Consider the following 6,000-nt stretch of genomic DNA (forward strand, 5'->3'; position numbering starts at 1 on the left):
GAGAGAGAGAGAGAGAGAGAGAGAGAGAGAGAGAGAGAGAGAGAGAGAGAGAGAGAGAGAGAGAGAGAGGGAAGGGAATTCCGCCCCCCCTCTCGACACGTGGCAAGGTTTCCTTCAACCAGCGGGTGTGGTCTACAGCCCAGTCGACTCTGTGTGTGTGTGTGTGTGTGTGTGTGTGTGAGAGAGAGAGAGAGAGAGAGAGAGAGAGAGAGAGAGAGAGAGAGAGAGAGAGAGAGAGAGAGAGAGAGAGAGAGAGAGAGAGAGAGAGAGTTTAATTGCTCATTGTGGTGCCACTGGCCCGTTGCCCCCGCCCCCTAATGCGCCCCAGTTCCCAATATAGCTAGCCGTTATGATTTGTAGCAGACTTTAGGCTTGCTACTCCAAGCTATTCTCGGGGAACCTTGCAGCATCAGCTTCATGAGAAAGCTCGCGCAATGCAATGCGATGGCAGTCGCAGGCTTGCATAACCACGTGAAGGCTTGCGACAGTGAGGGCAGCGGCTTCCCTGTCGTCGACGTTGGCCTGGCCGCCAGGAAGTTGAACACGCGCAGCTGCAGGCAATGCCCTCCTCCCTTAACTTTGCCTCAGTCCCCTTCTGCCTGTCATACAGCCTCTTGCTTGTCTCTCACTCATCTCCACCTACACCATCACTGACAGCGTGATAGATCGCCACCCTAGCTAGCTCGGCTTTCCTAGCTAGAGAGAGAGAGAGAGAGAGAGAGAGAGAGAGAGAGAGAGAGAGAGAGAGAGAGAGAGAGAGAGAGAGAGAGAGAGAGATAATGGGGGAGGGAATTTCGCCCCCCCCTCGACACGTGGCAAGGTTTCTTTCAACCGGCGGGTGTGGTCTGCAGCCCAGCCGACTATGTGTGTGTGTGTGTGTGTGTGTGTGTGTGTGTGTGTGTGTGTGTGTGAGAGAGAGAGAGAGAGAGAGAGAGAGAGAGAGAGAGAGAGAGAGAGAGAGAGAGAGAGAGAGCGAGAGAGAGAGAGAGAGAGAGAGAGAGAGAGAGAGAGAGAGAGAGTTTCATTGCTCATTGTGGCGCCGCGGGCCCGGTAACCCTGTCCCCTAATGCACCCCAGTTCCCAATATAGCTAGCCGTTACGATTTGTAGCAGACTTCAGGCTTGCTGCTCCAAGCTATTCGCGGGGAACCTTGCAGCATCAGCTTCATGAGAAAGCTCGCACAATGCAGTGCGATGGCAGTCGCAGTCTTGTATAACCACATGAAGGCTTGCGACAGTGAGGGCAGCGGCTTCCCTGTCGTCGACGTTGGCCAGGCCGCCAGGAAGTTGAACACGCATAGCTGCAAGCAATGCCCTCCTCCCCTGACTTTGCCTCAGTCCCCTTCTGCCTGTCGTACAGCCTCTTGCCTGTCTCTCACTCATCTCTACCTACACCATCACTGATAGCGTGATAGATCGCCATCCTAGCTAGCTGGGCTTTCCTCCCCGCCTATCCCTCTCTTTGTCGGGGGCCTGCATAGACAACATCCTCGCCAACTGGCGCCCTTCGGGCATTGTTCTCTGAGCGGATAGCAACACACACACACACACACACACACACACACACACACACAGATAGATAGATAGAGAGAGAGAGAGAGAGAGAGAGAGAGAGAGAGAGAGAGAGAGAGAGAGAGAGAAGGAAGGGGGGGGGGAGATGACCCCTTACAACACCTTGCAATGACCCCTTACAACACCTTGCAACCTGTTAAGAACTCTCTCTCTCTCTCTCTCTCTCTCTCTCTCTCTCTCTCTCTCTCTCTCTCTCTCTCTCTCTCTCTCTCTCTCTCTCTCTCCCAACAAGGTCGCAAATTTTGCAGACGTAACTTGCCACCGATTTGAAGGATGGAAGGTAGCCTTTCACCGGTTCAACAGGAGAAAAGGTGGGGGGCAGCTTACTAAAAGTGATGAGCTGTAGAGCTGGAAAAAAGAATCGCCAGTGCAGAGGAGCCTGTTTTTTAGTAGCTTGGAAGAAGTATTTGGGAAAAACCATTTTCCCAAACATACAAAATTCCTTTTCTTGAATTTGCCAAGAGGAAATTTTTAGAAATTAGGCTATTCTTTGGGGGGAATTTCTCCTTTTGCGGTTGCCCTCAACCAACATTTTTGAAATTAAAAACGGCACTGGAAGGGAGCATAGAACACCAATTGTAGTTGATGTGGTGGGGTGGCCGCTATAGAGTGGGAAGGTGGAGTAGCATGAAAAAGAGGGCAAGCAGAGCAAGCAAAAGAGAGAAAAGAATTGCAAAAACATAACATGGCCTATAGGGTGGGTGGATTAGGTGAATTGAGGGCAGTAGCGACATCCAAGGACTGCCCAAGTGGCAAAATAGGTTGAGAGTGTCCATGGTTGTAGCTTTAAGAGTGGCATCCCCAAAAAGACACTAGGGATGGTGAGTTGCCATGACAACAGGTCTTAAGCTTGAGGTGTGGGAGCTCGCAACCGTGCAACAAACTCGAGCAATTGTGTGCAAGGCCCAAGTTGGTATGGTAGGTTGTAATTGACTTTGTGCCTGTACATAGTATTGCTGTGGTGAAAAGTTAAAAAGTAAACGGCTCTCTGATCCAACAAAAGCCGGGAAGTTGAAAGGATCCGACCATGGTGGCAAGGATCTCTCCCCCTTTCAAATGACATCATGGCAGTCCCTCTCAATGAGCCGGAGGATGTGTTGTAGGAGGCTTATATAAGCTATGGTTGCAATAGTCGTGGAGGCCTTTTCAAAAGGCTATGTTGAAGGGAGGATTTTTTTGGTCATTCTACCCACGAAGAGTACCATAGCACCTCTTTTGTAGCTGAATCTCTATGAAAAATGGGCACGACTTTGCACCGCATACCTATGTACTCTCTCTTCTCTTAGCACCTTGGAGGGAGCTCCTACAAGTTACTAGCCTTTTTTATCATGGAGGAGGGGGCACTCCTGCGACCTGGGAAGAGAGAGAGAGAGAGAGAGAGAGAGAGAGAGAGAGAGAGAGAGAGAGAGAGAGAGAGAGAGAGAGAGAGAGAGAATCCGCCTTGGTCGATATGTATGCTAAATGTGGTGCACTTCATAAAGCACAAAAAGTGCTTGAGGAGCTTCCTCTCTAGGATGTTGTCTCTTGGAATGCACTAATTGTGGGACACCCTTAACTAAGACAAGATTCTTTGGACTATTTTCGACGGATGGCAAGAGAGGGTGTCCCTCTAGATGCAATCAGTAGAGTAGTGCCAAGAAGAAGCAATATCCGCTACACAAGAAAACATGTAGGGGAAGACTGCACTGCCTTGGTCGATAAAGCACAACAAGTGCTTGAGGAGCTTCCTATCCGGGATGTCGTCTCTTGGAATGCACTGATTGTGGCATACACTTAACTTGGCCAAGATGATTTGGGCTGTTTTTGGCGGATGCCAAGAGAGGGTGTCCCTCTAGATGCAATCAGCATAGAAGCGCCAAGAAATAAGAAATACCCCCTACAAAAGCAAACATGGACGAGAAGAGCGTGTATACCAAACTTGGATGGAAAGATGCATAAGGCAATAGACAATGGGATCTAAATCAGGCCTTATGTGACTAGAATCATGTGATGAAGCAAGAAATGCGTATGGAACACTTGAAAGTGCTCCATGCTTGTTGGGGGGGCAATATGTGACGTGTTTTGGTGAAATGGTGCGGACCACCACAAAGTCTTTGAGATATGTTTTTCAATGCTTTTGGGGGCCTTATATGTAAATAAAGCATGCTTGTACAAAGTGTACAAAGGCGGTGTGTGCCAGCTGTCTCTACGCATGCGGGCCAGTTGTGCGGGGTACATAGTTTTGTTGTTTTTGTGCATAGAAGTGTCGAGACTTCAAAGTGTGATTTAGTGATTTAAAAATATGAAAAAAAAACTGATTTTTTATCAGCTTGAGGTCGTGAGTGAGTGGGGGATTTGACAGAGGAAGATCTAGCAGCAAGAAGCCCAGATTGCCGCGAGGGATAGAGGCGTTTGGGAGTAGAGCAGCCTGTCTTGCTAGTCGAGGGCCCGATGTGGTGAGTTGAGAGTGTGTCTCTCCTCAATGGGCTGATGAAATTGGGTTCTTAGCTCTGCATATTGACCTCTCTTCATCTTGTTTTGAGGTATGGTGGCTATGGTGTGTGCAGCTCCTTGTGGTGCAACTAGTCGAGGGTAAACTATGTGCTGCAATGCCTTGCTTGTACATATATCAAAGGGCAAGGTTTCCCCCAAGTTTTCCATCACTTTTTTTTATTTTTTTTGCTGAAATTTGTGGGTTTTCAAATTAAGCTTGATTTGAGTGGGTTTTGGTCAAGCTATGTGTATATATGGGACCACCTATGGAAGCCCTACTAGCACATGGAAGGGCGTTTGAAAAGAAGTGAAGCTCTTTGAGTTATGGTCAAAAGTACAGAGATTTCCATGGTTTTTTTCTCACTTTTTTCCTTGATTTTATTTCTTCCTTGGTGTCTTTGAGTGCAATGGAGTGTAGTGGGAGTTGTAGCGGTTTAGAGGGAAGCTAGTCGGAGCTAGTCGAGGCTAGTCGAGTGTGTGTGAAATTGAGAAAATTAGTGAGAAAAGATCAACCCATATTATCTTGAGGAAGCTATTCTCTTCATCCTCTTTTCTTTGTGGTGGTTTGAGGTGTTGTAGAGGCCAGCCCTCGAATCCCACACAACGTCTCCAAAGGTTTCCTTGTGGTACCATATCAAAAACTTTCTTGAAATCCACAAAGCAACAGTACAACTTTTTTCCTTTCAATCGAGACGCTTCCATAAGAACTCGAAGAGAGATGAGGTGATCAATAGTTCGATGATGCTTTTGAAAACCTGCTTGACCTAGCGCACGTTTGTCGTTCTTTTCATCCCATTCACTTATCTTCATCTCCATGATACATCCAAATAAATTTTCCATCAAAGAGCGCACAATTATAGTGTGATAGTTGTTCACATTGTTTACATCTCCCTTGTGAAAATTTTTGATCCAATTTGCACTCCAATCATGAGGCATACCATGCTGAAGTGCAAGATTAAACATATCGTGTATCCAATGGCTTCTTTTCTTGCTTGTCTATTTAATCATTTCAGCCTTGACACCTTCAAGGTCCCCTGCCTTGCAAGTAGCAAGTTTCTCAAGCGCGCAACATACATCTTCAATGGTAAAGAAGGGAGGCATAAGCGGAAGGGAGCTACAACACTCCATCTTATCAACATTGGGTTGCTCATAGAGGTTCTTGCAATGTGTATACACATCCTCAAGAGTTAGATCACCAAAGCTCTCAACACGCTTGCCTTTTAGATTTTTCCAAAGCTTGCCACATGCATGTGCTTTCTCTTGTGCTAAAAGAAGTTGTTTTTTTACTTCCCACCTTCTCCTCTTTTTCTGAACAAGTGCTTTGTATGTTGTGAGGTCCCCTCCCCGTTTCACCATGACAGAATTGGAAGACAACTGACAGTTGCTAGATTCTATGTGGAAGAAAAGCCAAATGTTATGCTAGGCACTGCTTTGGCTAAAATGTATACCAAATAAAAGCTAGCAATGCCTTGTACGATATGTATATCAAATGTGGTGCCCTTACGAAGTGGCTAGGCCACCCAATTGAGCCGATAGCCAGCCACCCAAAGAAATGTGGCCGACCAAGGACCAAAGTTAAAGGTTGCCCAAAGGTACCTAAAGGAGGGCCGCGCGTTTGGATATATTGTAACAAGGGTTGTTTTTTTTAAATATTGTGAAAGGGGAAGAACAAATCATGGTGATGGGTCGACCAGCGACGAGCACTGCAAGTTGAGAGGGTAGGTTCACTCGTGGTAGACGCTCTTGTGCTTGGACGGGGATGTGCAAGAAGACAAACTTCCTCCGCATGCCATGGAGCCCCAGTTCAGCATTAGTCCCGGTGGTTCTTGCGCACCAGACAACCAAAACTGCAACATTAGCAAAAGGCCTTCTCACCTAGAAAAAACAATGGCGCCATAGTTAGAGGGTCTTTTAATTAAAAAAGGGAAGGAGAGTAAGATAACGAGTGTGGGGGATA

The sequence above is a fragment of the Adiantum capillus-veneris genome, chromosome 10 (genome assembly GCF_014529385.1).
Source record: "Adiantum capillus-veneris isolate H3 chromosome 10, ASM1452938v2, whole genome shotgun sequence".
Lineage (NCBI taxonomy): Eukaryota > Viridiplantae > Streptophyta > Polypodiopsida > Polypodiales > Pteridaceae > Adiantum > Adiantum capillus-veneris.